The sequence below is a fragment of the Pristiophorus japonicus genome, chromosome 27, assembly GCF_044704955.1.
Source record: "Pristiophorus japonicus isolate sPriJap1 chromosome 27, sPriJap1.hap1, whole genome shotgun sequence".
Lineage (NCBI taxonomy): Eukaryota > Metazoa > Chordata > Chondrichthyes > Pristiophoridae > Pristiophorus > Pristiophorus japonicus.
In genome coordinates, this window is record NC_092003.1 from 22360191 (window position 1) to 22381932 (window position 21742).

The following is a 21742-nucleotide window of genomic DNA, read 5'->3' on the forward strand; positions in this document are numbered from 1 at the left end:
CACGCTTTGCTGTCTATGAATAGAATGTCTCAGGTGACGTCAGCTAGATGGACCCGCTGGACAGCAGTTTTGGAAGCTCCTAATCTCCCTATCGTCCGGGCCAGCCCAATTAATCCCGCAACTATGCTCCTGATGTCAGAATCGAGGGAGCAAGAGCGGGGAGAATGTGAAGAGCATGACTGCGTGGAGATTTTAAAACAGAAGAAGCAGCCTTAGCAGCAGAGGAGTCTCTGTACAACCCATACCTCATCCAGTTTACAGATGGTTCCTTCTTTGTTGACAATGGTACCAGAAAAGCAGGATGGGCAGTTACAACCTTATATGAGGTAGTGGCAAAAGGATGTTTACCCTCAGGAACATCAGCACAACAGGCCGAGTTACGGGCCATGTCAGAAGCATGTCGAATAGCAGAAGGACAGACAGCTAATGTCTACACAGATTCGCGTTGTGCTTTTGGAGTCGCTCACGACTTTGGTCTGTTATGGCGGAAAAGAGGATTCCTCACTGCTGCTGGTATACCTATCGGAATTGGAAAAGTCAGAGACTTACTAGAGGTCATACAATTACCTCAGGAAGTTTCCATCCTGAAGTGTAAGGCCCATACCAAGTATAATACCACAGAAGCACAGGGAAATGCCCTAGCTGACCAGGCAGCTAAAGATGCCGCCTCACAGGGCGCTCCCCCAGAAGAACCAACACAGATGTGCAGATTGAAAGCACTAAGGACTCTGACATGAGACCTTCAAACAATGCAAGGCGAGTGCTCCAAAGAGGAAAAATGGACATGGATTGAGGCAGGAATTAAGCTATGCGAAGATGGTGTCTGGAGACAAAGAGTTACCGACAAGCCAGTTGCGCCGCAAGCGCTTATGCCTTTTTTAGCCCAACAGATCCACTCGTGGGGATACTTGGCCTCACAACAGATGACGGCACGGTTCAAGAAAAGCTGGTGGGGTCGGGGATTTAAAAACACGCCCAGCTGGTAGCAGACCGTTGTGTGGTCTGCCAGAAAAATAATTCTGGACCCATCACGGTAATGCCCCAACTGAGGCCCCCTGCCCCTGTCAGACCAATCCAGCATCTGCAGGTCGATTATATATCTCTTCCTTCATGCGAAGGATACACTAACATTCTTTTCATGGTCGACAGATTCTCTAGATGGGTAGAAGCTGTCCCAACTAAAACAACCACAGCCAATCACACTGCAAAGGTCTTGTGTAAGGATTACATTCCCCGGTGGGGAGTCCCGAGTAGCATTGACTCAAATCAGGGAACACACTTCACAGGTGCTGTCTGCCAAGAAGTCTGTAGGTTACTGAACATTATGTGGGATTTACACTGTCCTTATCACCACAATCATCAGGACAAGTAGAGCGAATGAATCGAACTCTGAAACAACGGCTTGCCAAATATCACCAAGAAGGAATACCATGACCCCAGGCACTACCAATAGTGCTATGTAGCATTAGGGCAACCCCAACAGAACTACAGGTCTGCACCCATTTGAAATTATAACAGGAAGACCCATGTCGCTGCCAGGAACTATCGAGTTACGGAAAGCTGATGTTCACTTAATGAGTGACACTTTGTTATCATACTGTCGGAACCTAACCAATGCTATTAGTTCTGTTTCCCGACAGGTATCGGCAGCTTGCGGTAATCCATCCGAAGGAGGACACGACATAATCCCGGGAGTCTGGGTTTATGTGAAAAAGTTGCATAAAGAACCTTTGGGTGCCAAGTGGGAGGGACCTTATCAAGTGTTAATGACCACCCAGGCAGCTGTTAAAGTCCAAGGAAAGAAAGCCTGGATCCACGCTTCACACGTTAAACGAGCACCCATAACTGAAGCTGAAATCTGATAAGGACAATTATTTCTTGCCAAAATGTATAAATTTACTGTACTACTGACTGTAGGTTTTCTAGGCATTTGCCGACTTCTTACTAGCCGACCCTCTGCACCAAAGGGAAATAGAGTACCCAGGGAATTACATTAAAATACTTTTTTATATATGTCATACACTTATGCCAAACAAAGTAACATTTCTCATTGTTAGGTGTGTGTGCATATTCCTATTCACTCAAAGGGAGGAATTCCTTTGAGGCCAGTTCCCTTGAATATCTCGGAAATGGCTGAGTGGATAATTAATCAAAACAAAACAGGCAATGCATTTCAGGATATGGAAAACTGGGCACGTAAGTGGAAGTCAGCAGGTTACAATCTGACTACCTTTGAAGGGGGGGTACCAACCGTGCTATAATAATTCCAAACGGCCCCCATTTTTAGTTATCACCAATACAACGGGGGTAGGAAGACCGGGGGAATCGGTCTGTCTGATTAGAAACATCAAAGGAGGCTAAAATATGGAGTATAGTAACTGCTACCGGAATTAGAATGTAATCAAGCCACAGAACCGTCCAAACTGGGCCGATGTGGGAGTTTTTAAATGTAACGGGGATTTTGAACAAAACAGATGGAAAAGCCTGGACAGGCCCCGGAGTGTTGCTGACAAAGAAACAGCTAACATTCATTGCCTATACTGGCACCTATTGGGTGTGTGGCCACAAGGCCTACCCTTGGCTGCCCCAGAATTGGACGGGATCCTGTTATTTAGCCTATATTTAGCATATATGTATCATATAAAGTCACTGGCAGAACATCTACACCGTCCTAAGAGAGCTATTACAGAAACAGAGAGGTTCTTTGCAATTCTGATCCCTAGGTATGGGACCGCCAACCTGGCAAGGGAATCTATTAACATGGCATCTGTTGTGGAACGGGTAATCAATGATACTTCAGAGGCCCTAGTTAAAATCAATGCAGAAATGGTAGCAATCCGCACAGTAATGGTACAGAATAGACTGGCCCTTGACTACATCCTGGTTGAAAAGGGAGGTACTTGCGCTCTACTCGGAACTGAGTGTTGCACGTATATCCCAGATAGCTCCGAAGAAATTACCCACTTATCCAAAAGGAGGTAGAAAAACTTAAACAACCCCCATCATTCACTTTGTGGAGCGGAGCCACTGGATGGCTAGGTTCAATAGGAACTTCATTGGTGGAAGGTTTAATTCTATTCATTGTAATTATTTGACTTTTATATTGTTTGTTTATGTTGATTAAATGTTGTTGCAACCAGGCGGCTGTAGCTGCTGTCCCGCAGGTGAGACACCTTGCAGGTCCCAGCAGACTGTCTGTACGTGGCACAGGGGTATGTTATGCTTAAGGGAAGGTTGTTTACTGGTTGAATTAAGATATTGATTTGGATGAAATTGGAATGAGGTTAATGAACCTACGAAAACCAGACTTCCATTGTGGCCACGATGGAATTCGGGTTGGTGTAAATTTGTGTGGAAGCTACTATTCCGGACATGTGGCGAAACACATCAACAAATTTTAGAAGGAAACTCTATTAACATTTATGAAATTATTTTGTAGAATGTTTAACCAGTGATACCTGATGTTTTATGATTCAGTTTGTGAAGGAATCAAAGGGGGAATTGATAGAGAATTCAAGCAGGCTTCAAAGTTGAGAAAATACAGACCCCAGTCACAGACTCATGCCTACGTGAGAGCCAGACATTGCATTGTCATAAATCAGGACTTTGGGCAGGGAGTCAATCATGGGCTAACAACATATCAATTGAGCCAATAAGGTCAAAGGGGGCGAGCTCGCAATTGTAAATTGATCTGGGGATAAGTACAGCCATTTTTTGCCATTTGTTGCAGTGTAAAAAAGAGATGTAACTCAGCAAGAACACTGTTGCTACAGCTGGAATAAAGTTATTTTAAATCTACGACCGAAATTCGCATCTCATTGAGAATTAAGCGATCTAACAGTTGATTAGGTTGGGCCTATACACATTGGAGTGCAGAAGAATGAGGTGATCTTAGTGTGGCCCTGAAGGACTGTGTCCAGGCTGAAGTTCTGTTCCCCCCTATAAGATCCTCCCCCCAGATTGCCCTTTCTCAGCTCCAGCCAGCTGATGCTAAACACTCAGGTGGGAAAGACAAAAATCCACAGCAATGTGTTGAAAGCAACACTAATTTATGTGTCTATATCCCAAATATTAAACTCCAGTCCAGCTATAGGAGTTATTAACATCAGCGTTACAGGAGTTGTAAACCTCAACTGTCAGAATGAACACAATTCACAGCAGCAATAACAGCAGAATCCAACCCCTGCAGTCACTTGTGAACTCGCTGATGGCTCAGCAGGTGGGATGACCGAATAAATCCCTTCTCACACTCAGAGCAGGTGAACGGCCTCTCCCCAGTGTGAACTCGCTGGTGTGTCAGGAGCTGCTGTTTGCTTTTAAAACTCTTCTCACAGTCAGAACATTTAAAAGGTCTCTCCCCAGTGTGAAATCGCAGGTGTATCAGCAGGTGGGATGATCGAGTGAAACCCTGCGCACACTCAGAGCAGATGAACGGCCTCTCCCAGTGTGAACTCGCTGGTGTCTCAGCAGGTGCTGTTTTCCATTAAAACTCTTCTCACAGTCAGAACATTTAAAAGGTCTCTCCCCAGTGTGAACTCGCTGGTGTATCAGCAGGTGGTATGACAGAGTGAATCCCTTCCCACACTCAGAGCAGGTGAAAGGCTTTTCCCCAGTGTGAACTCGCTGGTGTCTCAGCAGACAGGATGACCGAGTGAATCCCTTCCCACACTCGGAGCAGGTGAACGGCCTCTCCCCAATGTGACCTCGCTGGTGTGTGAGCAGGCTGGATGACAGAGTGAATCCCTTCCCACACTCAGAGCACGTGAACGGCCTCTCCCCAGTGTGAACTCGCTGGTGTCTCAGCAGGCTGGATGACTGAGTGAATCCCTTCCCACAGTCGGAGCAGGTGAACGGCCTCTCCCCACTGTGAAGTCGATGGTGTATCAGCAGGTCGGGTGATCGAGTGAATCCCTTCCCACACTCAGGGCAAGTGAACGGCCTCTCACCAGTGTGAACTCGCTGGTGTAACAGCAGGTCTGATGACACAGTGAATCCCTTCCCACAGTCGGAGCAGGTGAACGGCCTCTCCCCAGTGTGACCTCGCTGGTGTCTCAGCAGGCTGGATGACTGAGTGAATCCCTTTCCACAGTCGGAGCAGGTGAACGGCCTCTCCCCAGTGTGACCTCGCCGATGTGTTTCCAGCTTGGACGGGTAGTTGAATCGTTTCCCACAGTCCGCACATTTACACGGTTTCTCCCCAGTGTGACTGCACTTGTGTCTCTCCAGTTTGGATGATCGGCTGAAGCCTTGTCCACACACAGAGCACGTGTACCGTTTCTCCCCACTGTGAACGGTGCCTTCTGCATCCATGGTCAAAAGCTGATGATATTCCAGTCCCGATGTATCGAGTGACTGTCAGATCTTGAGGTGATGTTTGGTTTGAGCTTCCAGTCGACAAATCCTCCCCTTTTAACACCCTGTAAAGTGAATTTCAAAACAGGAAAAGGGAGTGTGAGAGAGAATCCACAAAAACACAAAGGCAGGTTGTGAAATTGAGCTTAATGAATCTGTTCATTTGTGGGGCCGGCACTAGAAACAAGTGACCAGGAAAGCTGCCGGATTGTCGTAAAAACACATCTGGGTTACTGCTGTCCTTCAGGGAAGGGAACCCACATGGGAAATTGTTGATCCCACTGGGCCCAGTAGTACTGGGGGTTAAACCCAGCAGCTTCTCCCCGTCTCCATCCAGCTCAAACTGATGCAACAGACCCACACAGGAGGCCAGGGAGCGACTTTCGCATCCAGCGCCCACCCTGATACAGAGCGGCTGGGAATTGTTGGGCCTGCTGTATAAATGCAAGTTGTTGTTTTCCGGGTGTGGGGGAGGCGCTGCCCCCGGGGGTTGCTGGTGTCTGATTCTGCGCTCGGTGTGGGCCGGGGCCCGAGAGCTGCACTCGGTTAAAAAGGAGGCAGATAAAAAGCAGGAAACTATAGACCAGTTAGCCTAACATCTGTGGTTGGGAAAATGTTGAAGAATTCACTCTTAAAGAAGCAATAGCAGGACATTTGGAAAAGCATAATTCGGTCAGGCAGAGTCAGCATGGATTTATGAAGGGGAAATTAAGTTTGACAAATTTGCTGGAATTCTTTGTGCATGTAACGAACAGGGTGGATAAAGTGGGTGTGGTGTATTTGGACTTCCAGAAGGCATTTGACAAGGTGCCACATAAAAGGTTACTGCACAAGATAAAAATTAACAGGGCTGGGGTACTATATTTGTAATATAGAGGATTGGCTAACTAACAGAAAACAGAGAGTTGGGGTAAATGGTTCATTCTTGGGTTGGCAATCAGTAACTAGTGGGGTGCCGCAGGGATCAGTGCTGGGACCCCAACTATTTACCATCTATATTAACGACTTGGAAGAAGGGACCGACTGTAACATAGCCAAGTTTGCTGGTGATACAAAGATGGGAGGAAAAGCAATGTGTGAGGAGGACACAAAAAACCTGCAAAAGGACATAGGCTAAGTGAATGGGCAAAAATTTGGCAGATGGAGTATAATGTTGGAAAGTGTGAAGTCATGCACTATGGCAGAAAAAAAATCAAAGAGCAAGTTATTATTTAAATGGAGAAAGATTGTAAAGTGCTGCAGTACAGCAGGACTTGGGGGTATTTGTGCATGAAACACAAAAGGTTAGTATGCAGGTACAGCAAGTGATCATGAAGGCCAATGCAATCTTGGCCTTTATTGCAAAGGGGCTGGGATATACAAGCAGGGAGGTCTTGCTACAGTTATACAGGGTATGGGTGAGGCCACACCTGGAATACTGCGTGCAGTTTGGTTTCCATATTTATGAAAGGATATACTTGCTTCGGAGGAAGTTAAGAGAAGGTTCACTCGGTTGATTCCAGAGATGAGGGGGTTGACTTATGAGAAAAGGTTGAGGAGCTTGGGCCTCTACTCATTGACTTCAGAAGAATGAATGAGAGGTGATTTATCGAAACGTATAAGGTTATGAGGGGGCTTGACAAGGTGGTAGCAGAGAGGATGTTTTCGCTGATAGGAGAGACGAGAACTAGGGGGCATAATCTTAGAATAAGGGGCCCCCATTTAAAACTGAGATGAGGAGGAATTTCTTCTCAGAGGGTTGTAAACCTGTGGAATTCGCTGTCTCAGAGAGCTGAGGAAGCTGGGACATTGAATATATTTAAGACAGAGATAGACAGTGTCTTAACCGATAAGGGAATAAGGGGTTATGGGGAGCGGGCAGGGAAGTGGACCTGAGTCCATGATCGGATCAGCCATGATTGTATTAAATATGGCAGAGCACTCTCGAGGGGCCGTATGGCCTACTCCTGCTCCTATTTCTTATGTTCTTATTTTCTTATACAGTGGGTGTCTGGTATGGAAGTGTGGATTTGACTCTGTATCTGTCCATCTCTGGTATGTGAATGAGGATCTTACTCTGTATGTTAGTTTCTGATACGAGAGCGTGGATTTTATCCTGTACCTGTCAATTTCTGGTAATTGCCTGTGGGTTTCATTCTGTATCAAAAAGGGCCACATTACAACATAATTCTAAAAGGACAAAGAGTGTTCATAAAAATAAGCCTGAAGGCTCTGTGTCTCAATGCGAGGAGCATTCGTAATAAGGTGGACGAATTAACTGCGCAGATAGCTGTTAACGGATATGATGTAATTGGGATTACAGAGACATGGCTCCAGGGTAACCAAAGCTGGGAACATAACATCCAGGGGTATTCAATATTCAGGAAGGACAGCCAGAAAGGAAAAGGAGGTGGGGTAGCGTTAATGGTTAAAGAGGAGGTTAATGCAATAGTAAGGAAGGACATTAGCTGGGATAATGTGGAATCTATATGGGTAGAGCTGCGAAACACCAAAGGGCAGAAAACGTTAGTTGGGGTTGTGCACAGACCACCAAACAGTAGTAGGGAGGTTGGGAATGGCATCAAACAGGAAATTAGGGACGCGTGCAATAAGGGTACAGCAGTTATCATGGGTGACTTTAACCTACATATTGATTGGACTAACCAAACTTGTAGCAATACTGTGCAAGAGGATTTCCTGGAGTGTATAAGGGATGATTTTCTAGACCAATATGTCGAGGAACCAAATGGAGAGTAGGCCATCCCAGACTGGGTCTTGTGTAACGAGAGAGGATTAATTAGCAATCTGGTTGTGTGCGGCCCCTTGGGGAAGAGTTACCATAATATGGTAAAATTCTTCATTAAGATGGAGAGCGACACAGTTAACTCAGAGACTAGGGTCCTGAACTTAAAGGAAACTTCGATGGTATGAGACGTGATTTGGCTAGGAGAAACTGGCGAATGATATTTAAAGGGATGACGGTAGATAGGCAATGGAAGACATTTAAAGGTCACATTGATTAATTATAACTATTGTACATCCCCGTCTGGCGTAAAAATAAAACCGGAAAGATGGCTCAACCGTGGCTAACAAGGGAAATTAGGGACAGTGTTAAATTCAAGGATGAGGCCTGTAAATTGGCCAGAAAAAGCAGCAAACCTGAGGACTGGGAGAAATTTAGAATTCAGCAGAGGAGGACTAAGGGTCTAATTAGAAGGGGGAAAATAGAATATGGGAGTAAGCATGCAGGGAACATAAAAAACTGACTGCAAAAGCTTCTATAGATATGTGAAGAGAAAAAGATTAGTGAAGTCCAATGTAGGCCACTTGCAGTCAGAATCAGGTGAATTCATAATGGGGAACAAGTAAATGGCAGACCAATTGAACAAATACTTTGGTTCTGTCTTCACTAAGGAAGACATGAATAATCTCCCAAAAATACCAGGGGACCGAGGGTCTAGCGGGAAGGAGGAATTGAGGGAAATCCTTATTAGTCAGGAAATGGTTGTAGGGAAACTGATGGAACTGAAGGTCCATAAATCCCCAGAGCCTGATAGTCTGCATCCGAGAGTAGTTAAAGAAGTGGCCCTAGAAATAGTGGATGCATTGGTGGTCATTTTCCTGAATTCCATGGACTCTGGATCAGTTCCAATGGATTGGAGGGTAGCTAATGTAACCCCACTTTTTAAAAAAGGAGAGAGAAAACAGGGAATTATAGACCGGTTAGCCTGACATCGGTGGTGGGGAAAATGCTGGAATCAATAATTAAAGATGTAATAAGCGCATTTGGAAAGCAGTGACGGGATCGGTCCAAGTGGATTTATGAAAGGGAAATCATGCTTGACAAATCTTCGAGAATTTTTTGAGGAGGTAACTAGTAGAGTGGATAAGGGAGAACCAGTGGATGTGGTGTATTTGGAATTTCAAAAGGCTTTTGACAAGGTCCCACACAAGAGATTGGTGTGCAAAATTAAAGCATATGATATTGGGGGTAATGTATTGCTGTGGAGGGAGAACTGGTTGGCAGACAGGAAGCAAAGAGTGGGAATAAACAGGTTCTTTTCAGAATGGCAGGTGGTGACTAGTGGAGTGCCGCAAGGTTCAGTGCTGGGACCCCAGCTATTTACAATATACATTAATGATTTGGACGATGGAACTGAAGGTAGTATCTCCAAGTTTGCAGATGACACTAAGCTGGGTGGCAGTGTGAACTGTGAGGGTGGCAGTGTGAGCTGTGAGGAGGATGCTAAGAGGCTGTAGGGTGACTTGGACAGGTTAGGTGAATGGGCGATTGCATGGCAGATGCTGTATAATGTGGATAAATGTGAGGTTATCCACTTTGGTGGCAAAAACAGGAAGGCAGATTATTATCTGAATGGTGACAGATTAGTAAAATGTGAGGTGCAAAGAGACCTGGGTGTCATGGTACATCTGAAGGTAGGCATACAGGTACAGCAGGCAGTAAAGAAAGCAAATGGTATGTTGGCCTTCATAATGAGAGGATTTGAGTATAGGAGCAGGGAGGTCTTACTGCAGTTGTACAGGGCCTTGGTGAGACCACACCTTGAGTATTATGTGCAGTTATGGTCTCTTAATTTGAGCAAGGATGTGCTTGCTATTAAAACATAGAAACATAGAAAATAGGTGCAGGAGCAGGCCATTCAGCCCTTCTAGCCTGCACCGCCATTCAATCAGTTCATGGCTGAACATGAAACTTTAGTACCCCCTTCCTGCTTTCTCGCCATACCCCTTGATCCCCCGGGTAGTAAGGACTTCATCTAACTCCCTTTTGAATATATTTAGTGAATTGGCCTCAACTACTTTCTGTGGTAGAGAATTCCACAGGTTCACCACTCTCTGGGTGAAGAAGTTTCTCCTCATCTCTGTCCTAAATGGCTTACCCCTTATCCTTAGACTGTGACCCCTGGTTCTGGACTTCCCCAACATTGGGAACATTCTTACTGCATCCAACCTGTCCAAACCCGTCAGAATTTTAAACGTTTCTATGAGGTCCCCTCTCACTCTTCCGAACTCCAGTGAATACAAGCCCAGTTGATCCAGTCTTTCTTGATAGGTCAGTCCCACCATCCCAGGAATCAGTCTGGTGAATCTTCGCTGCACTCCCTCAATAGCAAGAATGTCCTTCCTCAAGTTAGGAGACCAAAACTGTACACAATACTCCAGGTGTGGCCTCACCAAGGCCCTGTACAACTGTAGCAACACCTCCCTGCCCCTGTACTCAAATCCCCTCGCTATGAAGGCCAACATGCCATTTGCTTTCTTAACCGCCTGCTGTACCTGCATGCCAACCTTCAATGACTGATGTACCATGACACCCAGGTCTCGTTGCACCTTCCCTTTTCCTAATCTGTCACCATTTAGATAATAGTCTAATCTCTCTGTTTTTACCACCAAAGTGGATAACCTCACATTTATCCACATTATACTTCATCTGCCATGCATTTGCCCACTCACCTAACCTATCCAAGTCACTCTGCAGCCACATAGCATCCTCCTCGCAGCTCACACTGCCACCCAACTTAGTGTCATCCGCAACTTTGGAGATACTACATTTAATCCCCTCATCTAAATCATTAATGTACAATGTAAACAGCTGGGGCCCCAGCACAGAACCTTGCGGTACCCCACTAGTCACTGCCTGCCATTCTGAAAAGTACCCATTTACTCCTACTCTTTGCTTCCTGTCTGACAACCAGTTCTCAATCCACGTCAGCACACTACCCCCAATCCCATGTGCTTTAACTTTGCACATTAATCTCTTGTATGGGACCTTATCGAAAGCCTTCTGAAAGTCCAAATATACCACATCAACTGGTTCTCCTTTGTCCACTTTACTGGTAACATCCTCAAAAAATTCCAGGAGATTTGTCAAGCATGATTTCCCTTTCACAAATCCATGCTGACTTGGACCTATCATGTCACCATTTTCCAAATGCGCTGCTATGACATCCTTAATAATTGATTCCATCATTTTACCCACTACTGAGGTCAGGCTGACCGGTCTATAATTCCCTGCTTTCTCTCTCCCTCCTTTATTGAGGGAGTGCAGCGAAAGTTCACCAGACTAATTCCCGGGATGGCAGGACTGACATATGAAGAAAGACTGGATCGGCTCGGCTTAGATTCACTGGAATTTAGAAGAATAAGAGGAGATCTCATAGAAACATATAAAATTATGACGGGACTGGACAGGTTAGATGCAGGAAGAATGTTCCCGATGTTGGGGAAGTCCAGAAGCAGGGATCACAGTCTAAGGATAAGGGGTAAGCCATATCGGACTGAAATGAGGAGAAACTTTTTCACCCAGAGTGGTAAACCTGTGCAAGTCTCTACAACAGAAAGTTGTGGAGTCCAGTTCGTTGGATATATTCAAGAGGGAGTTAGATGTGGCCCTTATGGCTCAGGGGATCAGGGGGTATGGAGAGAAAGCAGGGGTACTGAATTTGCATGATCAGCCATGATTATATTGAAGGGCCGAATGGCCCGCTGCCGCCCCTATTTTGTATGTTTCTATGTATCTTTCCATTCCTGGTGTGTGTGTGTGTAGTTTGCGCTGTATCTGTCCATCTCTGTTATGTGAATGTGAGCTCTACTCCATACCCATCATTCTCCAGTATGTTAGTATTGTTTTACTGTGTACCACCAATTCCTGATAGAGTATTCGTTTTACTTTCTAACTGTCAATTTGTGTTATGGAGGTGAGTGTTTATACTGAATCTGTCGGTCTCTGGTAAATGAGTCTGAGTTTCACTCTTTATCTATCTGTCTCTGGTATGTGAGTGTGGGCCTTTCTCTGTATCTCTCCATTTCTGTTATGGGAGAATAGGTTTTATTCTGTACCTGTCACGACCTGTGAGTGTGGGCCTTATTCTTTACCTGCCTGTTTCTGCTTAATTGTGAGTGGACTTTCCTTTGTACCTGTCAGTTTCTGGTACAGAAGAGAGGTCTTTACCCTGTACCTGTCAATTACTGGTTCGTGAGTCTGGGCATGTCACTGTATGTCAATTTATGTTATGGGAATATGGATTGTAATATGTCAGCCGTTGATGTGCGAGTGTGGGTTTTATACTGTATCTCTCAGTCTCTGATATGCATGTGTGTGTATTTTTCTGTAACTGTCAGGTTTTGGTGTGTGTTGAGGTTTAATCTGTGCTTCTCAGTTTCTGCTATGTTAGACTGTACCTATTTGTTCCTGCTACTTGATTGTGTGTTTTAGACAGTACCTGTCAGTTCCTGCTATGTGAGTGTAGAATTTACTCTGTATTTGCCAGTCTCTGGTATGTGAACATGAGAATCAATTTTACTTTTAACCCGTATTTCTGATATGTGAATGAAGATTTTGCCTTCCACGTGTCATTTTTCAGATGTGTGTGTGTGGGTTTTACTCTGCCCCTATCAGTTCCTGCGATGCAAGTAACAATTTTACTTATTGCCTTTCAGTTTTCCAATATGTGCACATGGGATTTACACTTTACCTGTCACTCTCTGGTATGCAAGTGGGGATTTTAGTCTGTTACTGTCACTTTTATATATGTGGGTGTGTGTTGTATATTGTATCTGTCAGTCTATGGTACAGGAATGTGGGTTTTACTCTGTATCTGTCACCTTCTGGTATGTTTGGGGGGTTAAATCCTGAATCTGTCAGATTCTGAAAAATGAATATGGCTTTTGCTCTATACCCGTCAGCTTCTGATATGCGAGTGTGGTTTATACTGTCTGTTTGACATGTTTTCCAATAGGCGATTGTGTGTTTTATTCTCTACCTGCCAGTTTCTGGCAAGTGAGTGTGGGTGTTTAATGTACCTGTCAGTGTGATCTGTTTCAATGGTGAAACAGCATCTGATTCTACTGCTCCATGTGGCTGTAAGATTCACAGTGTAACTCTGCCATTTCGATCACTGTGGGACTGACAGCTTCTGCTGCCTGTGACAATAGGATTGAGGCCAGTTCTGTGTCTCTGTGCTCTGTGAGTGATAGTCTACTTACGGTGTGTGAGAAGGAGCTGTCTGCACTGTTCCTTGTGTTCCAGGTGGAGGAAAGATCGCATTTGTTCTGGTTGAAGAATTGTGCTCTGAGAATAATAATACGAGAACATTATTAGTTCTAAGATATGGATGCGGGGGAGAATAGGATGTATCTGAGGAAGTGACAATGTAGCTCTCGATCATCAGCAACACAGTTCTGGAGAACTCAGTTCACCGAAGCAATATAAGCCGTCTTTAAAATATCTTCTCCCACACTCCTCTCCTGGTGCCTGCAATAGATGCACTTTGTGAAACTCCCCACATCCTTACTGTCAGGCTGTGTTTCCACTGCTCACTGTCCAAGAACACTGTGAGATTGGAACTAAATCAGGAACATTCACTACTGATTTGGGGAAAGAAAGCAGCAATGATTTGAAAGAGCGAGGTAGTTTACTTTCTCGGTTACCTTACACTGTCCACACACAGCACGAGAATGGTCTCTCCCTTCTCCCACTCACACCATGTTCCGGAACTAGTTCTTGCTCCACTCTGCCTCTTACACACAGCCCCCGACGGAACTAAACCAGGAACGTTCACGACTGGTTTGGAGAGAGAAAGCAGCAGATTGTAAATAGCAGATTCTTCCCATTCTGTCTCCCTTACCCTGGACACACACTATCCACACACAGCCCGAGAATGGCCTCTCCCTTCCCCCACTCACACCATGCAATGAGACTGGTTCTTGCTCCACTCTGCCTCTAACACACAGCCCCCGACTCCCCCTGGACTCAATGCTGAACTCTGAGCCCATCTGTGGACACGCTCCCAAAGCGCTGTGCTGCTGTAAGGAGGCTGCTGCTCGCTGCCTTACCCCGGGGCCACGGAGTCTCCATTCCCGGCTGTTTTAAACCATCTTCTTCCACTCACTGAGTGAATGGCGATCACAGGCAGGGCTGGGGGAGGGGAGGGTGCATGCACTCTTCTGCTCACTGGGAATTGACATAGGTGGTGGGGCTGAATCACGCACGCAGCTCTCTGCAATAATTCAACATGTAAAAATCAAAGTACACTTTTCCCAATTTACTTTTATCAGAATCTGGGGGGAAAGGACAGAGAATGATTAAAGCTGGGAGTCTTGTCCCTTGGAGATGTTCAATTTGGGTTCATTCCGTGCAGGGTGTTTCTCTCCATGAGCCCGTCTTTACAAAGCATTCCTGCATAAACATCGGAGGGACGAGGGAGTGGGAGTGTTTGCTGGGACCGTGCAGGAGTTAATATCCAACAGAAACAGTCCGAGATCAGTTTAATTAGAGTAAACTCCTCGGTCACTGAGAGTAATACCGAAGTGGATAATCAAGGGGCTATAGGGAGGGAGGAACTTAATACAATCACTATTCATAATGAAGTAGGACTCGGAAAAATAATGGGACTAAAGGCAGACAAGTCACCTTGCCCTGAGGGTCTTAAGAGAAGTGGCTGCGGAGGTAGTGGACACATTGGTTGTAATCTACTAAAATTCCCTGGATTCTGGGGTGGTCCCAACAGATTGGAAAACCGAAACTGTAACGCCTCTATTTAAAAAAGGAGGCAGACAAAAAGCAGGAAACTGTAGACCAGTTAGCCTAACTTTTGTGATTGGGAAAATGCTGGAATCATTATTAAGGAAGCAGTAGCGGGACATTTGGAAAAGCATGATTCAATCAAGCAGTGTCAGTATGGCTTCATGAAAGGGAAATCATGTTTGACAAATTTGCTGCAGTTCTTTGAGGATATGAGTAGGATGCATTCGTTATAATCTACCAAAATTCTCTGGACTCTGGGGAGGTACCATCGGATTGGAAAGTAGCTAATGTAACGCCTCTGTTTAAAAAAGGGGGCAGATAAAAGGCAGGTAATTATAGGCCGGTTAGTTTAACATCTGTAGTGGGGAAAATGCTTGCAGCTATCATTAAGGAAGAAATAGCGGGACATCTAAACAGGAATAGTGCAATCAAGCAGACTCAACATGGATTCATGAAGGGGAAATCATGTTTAACTAATTTACTGGAATTCTTTGAGGATATAATGAGCATGGTGGATAGAGGTGTATCGATGGATGTGGTGTATTTAGATTTCCAAAAGGCATTCGATAAGGTGCCACACAAAAGGTTACTGCAGAAGATAAAGATACCCAGAGTCAGAGGAAATGTATTAGCATGGATAGAGAATTGGCTGGCTAACAGAAAGCAGAGAGTCGGGATAAATGGGTCCTTTTTGGGTTGGAAATCGGTGGTTGGTGGTGTGCCACAGGGATCGGTGCTGGGACCACAACTGTTTACAATATACATAGATGACCTGGAAGAGGGGACAGAGTGTAGTGTAACAAAATTTGCAGATGACACAAAGATTAGTGGGAGAGCGGGTTGTGTAGAGGACACAGAGAGGCTGCAAAGAGATTTTGATAGGTTAAGCGAATGGGCTAAGGTTTGGCAGACGGAATACAATGTCGGAAAATGTGAGGTCATCCACCTTGGAAAAAAAAACATTATAAGGGAATATTATTTGAATGGGGAGAAATTACAACATGCTGCGGTGCAGAGGGACCTGGGGATCCTTGTGCATGAATCCTAAAAAGTTAGTTTGCAGGTGCAGCAGGTAATCAGGAAGGCAAATGGAATGTTGGCCTTCATTGCGAGAGGAATGGAGTACAAAAGCAGGGAGGTCCTGCTGCAACTGTACAAGGTATTGGTGAGGCCGCACCTGGAGTACTGCATGCAGTTTTGGTCACCTTATTTAAGGAAGGATATACTAGCTTTGGAGGAGGTACAGAGACGATTCACTCGGCTAATTTTGGAGATGAGGGGGTTACCTTATGATGATAGATTGAGTAGACTGGGTCTTTACTCATTGGGAGTTCAGAAGGATGAGGGGTAATCTTATAGAAACATTTAAAATAATGAAAGGGATAGACAAGATAGAGGCAGAGAGGTTGTTTCCACTGGTCGGGGAGACTAGAACTAGGGGGCACAGCCTCAAAATACGGGGGAGCCAATTTAAAACCGAGTTGAGAAGGAATTTCTTCTCCCAGAGGGTTGTGAATCTGTGGAATTCTCTGCCCAGGGAAGCAGTTGAGGCTAGCTCATTGAATGTATTCAAATCACAGATAGATATATTTTTAACCAATAAGGCAATTAAGGGTTATGGGGAGCGGGCGGTTAAGTGGAGCTGAGTCCACGGCAAGATCAGCCATGATCTTGTTGGGTAGCAGAGCAGGCTCGAGGGGCTAGATGTCCTACTCCTGTTCCTAATTCTTATGTTGTGGATAAGGCGGAACCAGTGGATGTGGTGTATTTGGATTTCCAGAAGGCATTTGATAAGGTGCCACATAAGAGGTTACTGCACATGATAAAAGCTCACTGGGTTGGGGGCAGTATATTAGCATGATGGAGGATAGGCTAACTAACAGAAAACAGAGAGTCGTGATAAACAGGTCATTTTACGGTTGTCAAATGGTGACTAGTGGGGTGCCGCAGGTATCGGTGCTGGGTCCTCAACTATTTACAATCTATATTAATGACTTGGATAAAAGGACCGAGTGTAATATAGCCAAGTTTGCTGATGATACAAAGATGGGTGAGAAAGCAAATTGAGGACACAAACAATCTGCAAAGAGATATAGACAGGCTAAATGAGTGGGCAAAAATTTGTCAGATGTAGTATAATATGGGAAAATGTGAGGTTATCCACTTTGGCAGAAATAATAGAAAAGCAAATTATAATTTAAACGGAGAAAAATTGCAAAGTGCTACAGGACAGAGAGACCTGAGGGTGTCTGTGCATAAAACACAAAAAGTTAGTATGCAGGTACAGCAAGTAATCAGGAAGGCAAATGGAATGTTGGCCTTTATTGCAAAGGGGGAATAGAGTGTAAAAGCAGAGAATTCCTGCTACAACTGCACAGGGTATTGGTGAGACCACACCTGGAATACCGCATGCACTTTTGGTCTGCGTATTTAAGGAAGGATATACTTGCATTGGCGGCTGTTCAGAGGTTGATTCCGGCGATATGGGAGTTGTCTGATGAGGATATGTTGAGAAGGTTGGGCTGATACACTTTGGAGTTCAAAAGAATGAGAGGCGATCTTATTGAAACATATGATATCGAGGGAGCTTGACAAGGTGGATCCAGAGAGGATATTTCCACTCATAGGGTAAACTAAAACTAGGGGACATAGTCTCAAAATAACAGATCAACCATTTAAAACTGAGATGAGGAGAAATTTCTTCACTCAAGAGGGTAAATCTACGGAATTCTCTGCCCCAGAGAGCTGTGGAGGATGGGTCATTGAATATATTTAAGGCAGAGATAGACAGATTTTTGAGGGATTAAAGGTTTATGGGGAGCGGGCAGACAAGTGGAGCTGAGTCCATGATCAAATCAGCCATGATGTTATTGAATGGCAGAGCAGGATCCAAGGTCTAAATGACCCACTCCTGCTCCTATTTGTTATGTTATTATATTCTTATGAGATAATAACCCTGAGACTGTTCACGGGGATTCTAACCCTGGGAGTGAACAGCTCTGGGGCTTTCCTGTTACAATTGTCTGGGACGTAAACCATAAGCTTCGCAGTGAGCAGCGCCTTTCGGAGATAGTGAGAAATCCGAGATGTGGAGTGAAAATGTTACTTTACCAAGATGGCCACGCATCAAGACGGCGGAGCGCTGATCTTATCTTCCTGTACAAAGATGGCCACCGTTATCCTGGCCTGTGACCGGGAGAAAGCCTCGAGGATGCAGTCGCCGATATTCCAGTTATTATTCCGGGCTTCCGGCGGGCACCAATTGTTTATGAAGCCTCCCCGGCTACCCGCTGGTCCATTACTCACCTCCGCCCCGCTGAAAATGAGTTATTTTGCTTAGCGCATTTTTACCATACCCGCTCCGCCATTACACGAGCCGCGCATGCTCCAAACGCAGCTAGGTCTCGCGCCTGCGCATTGGGCCCCTGTAGTCTGGGTTCGGCACGTCCTTTGTCGCGAGGAATGCTGGGTAAATACGAAAGGCCACTCGGTGAACTGAACTGGATACACTGGCCCCCATTGGGCACTAAACCATGTTCATTCTGGCAGTTAGACTTCTGCTGCTCTAAGAACCCCTATATCTGAGCTGGAGATTAATGTTCTGTATAAATATTGAATAAATCAGCTTGTTTCAAACACCGTGTGTCCAATATTTCATTTCTCCATAAAAACAGGAGACTATTTAACGTTCCCTTCTCTTCCTTTTTGGGCCTTTTCTTACTTTAGATTATTTCACTTCTCACGCAGTTCATCTTTTCCCACATCAAATCCCAAACTTGTTTCGTTTGAACATATGGCTTGTGGGTGTCATCGACTGAACCGGCGTGTCTCACTTTGCACTCATTTGTAATTGTCTTTGATAATTTTGATGGGTTTGTTGATTACAATTACTTGTTACTAACATACCTTGCAGTATTTCATGCATCAAAATAATTGTTTAAATACTTCCTTTATCAGATCTTTAGCTTCCCCACTGATCTCTGTTTCCTCTTGTGTGGGAATCTAGAACGAGGTGGCAAAGTCTGAGCATAAGGGGTCGCCCATTTAAAATGGAAATGAGCAGGAATTTCTTCTCTCAGAGGGTCGTGAATCTTTGAAATTCTCTGCCCCAGAGAGCAGCAGAGGCTGGGTCATTGAATATATTTAAGTTGGAGATAGACTGATTTTTGAAAGATAGTGGAGTCAACGGTTATGGGGAGAGGGCAGGGAAGTGGAATTGAGACCAAGATCAGATCAGCCATGATCTTATTGAATGGCGGAGTGGGCTCAAGGGGCCAGATGGCCTCTGCTCCCATTTCTTATGTTCTTAGCCTTGTTTAGGGGCTGGGTTTAGATGTAGGTTTGGGGGTTAGTGACTGTGGTTTGTAGTTATTTGTTAGGATTGGGATTAGTGGTTGGTGTAGTCAGTAGGATATTTGGCTTAGGATATAGTGATTAACTTAGAAAGCACCATTGGGAATATAAGTGTCACTGGACAGGCCCTTTTCCATTTCATGTTTTTAACTTCACACAGACGAGACACAAAACAGCCTCACAATGTGTTCATGTGCAGGAAAGAAGGTTCCTTGAAAGTCTCATTTCCTCCTTTCTTTCACATCTGTACATTTATCATAGAAAAATAAACATTTGGGATTTTTGGACATGAACAATTGTTGTGCTGTTTACATCTAATTATCAACCTGCCTGTAAAGGACTTCTGACAATAATCTGTCACTAGGCCCCACCAGTCACCGTCTGATTCCACCATCATATCTTCATTCATTACCCATCTTTCCTTCTAACTAGAGCTGTATTCACCGGCATGACCATTCCCCATACTGAGGATCTCTAATTCCCGAGCAAAGCATAAACACCGACATGGACTGGTTAATCCGAATGGCCCATTTCTGTGGCATATATTCTATTTAATGTTGTCGTCTCAGTGTGAGTGGTCCCTGGATTTGATGTCTCAGTGTTACTGGTCCCTGGATTTTATATCATGATATTATTAATCCCTCAATTTGGTGTCACAATATAATTCATCCTGGATTTGATGTCTCATTGTAATTGGTCCCTGGATTTGGTGCCTCATTGTAAGAGGTCCCTGAATTTCATGCATCAGTGTAAGTGGTCTCTGGATTTGGAGTCACAATGTAAGTGGTTCCTGGATTTAATATCAACAGCACCTTGTCACTGGGACTAAGGGCAAACCCGCAGCCCAGCAACGCATTCAGCACAGAATGATCCTACTCAAATCTATTCCCAATTAACACAGCCCACGTTATTTCACCAGAAACTGCCCAGTGCCTGCAAGGAACTGCAGCCCCACGGCTAACTTCAGTGAAACACACCATACAAAACATTTTAAAGGAAAGATAAACCCCATCATAGTTCAACAGAGGCAATTAATGGGAAGTTAATCCCACTCACTCATACACCGTCTTCACCCTACTCTCCAACTCCTTCTCCCCAACTACTCTTTCACCTCTAGTCTCCAAAACCCTCACCCCAACTCCTCCATCACCTCATTTCTCTCACACCCTAACCTTAACTCCTCTTTCAACCCTACTCTCCAAAACCTCCTCACCCAACTCCTCTTTTATTTCTACAATTTAATGTTAAACATCACTTACACAAGTCATCCACATTGGAGGTAAATCTGAGGAGCTTCTGTTTGATGGTGAAGTGATCACTGGACAATAAAGTGCAGAGACTGGTGGGTGGCAGCTCATTACCCTCGGTGAGATTTAATCCCCTTTCCCACTGAATACTGCGCACAGACGGAAACCTTGGTAACGGAATGGTCAGTGTGACATCACTTTCTAAACAAGATCACGCAAGACAATGGGTCATCAATAAATGGTAAAGGTATTAAATACTCTGCAATTACATTGTTAATAATGGAAATAAAATGCTGGAAAATAACTGGCGAAGATAATAGCTTATCTATCTAGGATTCACTAGCAAACATTATGATGTGTTTTGTTTACACACACACACACACATATATAGCAAAGACTTTGTGTGTGCACTTTTCAGTTGTTGTGCTTAACCTGATGCGAAAAATTTTTTGGGCTTTAGGACCCGGCGGGAGCCCATCCGGTGGTGCTTGCTGTGTGATTCCGCCAACTAACCATCATCTCATCAACTGACATTCGAGGACATAGATAACAGACTTTCTCCTGTGACATAAAGAGTCCGCGCGCTGTTGCTCCTCCCACACCTGGGGGAATGGGCGGATATTTAAAAGGACAGGGATTCCCTCTTGTCTGCCTATTTATACTTGAAGTAACAGTCCAGTTTATCTCGGAGTATCGGACGACTTCACGAACCGAGCTCCCATTAACAGTCGCTCCCTTCTGTACTGTGCAGCGATTGTAAAGCTGTCTATTTCAGTGATTTGCGCCTTTCTAAAATGTCTCACTCTTTGTGATGATCCATTTGACTTGAATTTGGAAAGACTTCACAATTGTGCAGTGTGACGAAAGTTTTGTTTAAAGCTGGAGTAAAATGTGTTTGAAAATATTATTTCTAACCCTCCTCCAAGCCCCCAAATTTTAGAACACTCTGCAATACTGACTGGGAAGTTCCCAAGTTCGATCCTTGATCTGGTCTGTTCGTTGATCTCAGCCAAGGCAGCAGTTCAGGGGTTATAATTGTCCTCGGTACCACTGGGCTAAATATGATTAAAAATTAGCCAGTGCCCCTGCACTTGATACCGATCCAATGACCTCAACTGGGAAATTACCTCAACTGGGAAGTGTGTGGATGTCATTTGAGGGCAGGATTGGACTCGGCTCTGATGCCTACCACAGTGGAAATTTCTATCCTGTACTTAAAAGTAACAACTTCTGTCACATAGAAGGTGAGGGTCTACAGCTGGGA

General features: G+C 44.7%; 2 pseudogenes; one reads left to right on the forward strand and one right to left on the reverse strand.

Moving 5' to 3' along the window:
- LOC139239490 (zinc finger protein 84-like) overlaps window positions 1-21742 on the forward strand; it is a 219205-nt pseudogene that overhangs the window by 19844 nt on the left and 177619 nt on the right.
- Window positions 1989-18248, reverse strand: LOC139239508 (zinc finger protein 3-like; annotated as a pseudogene).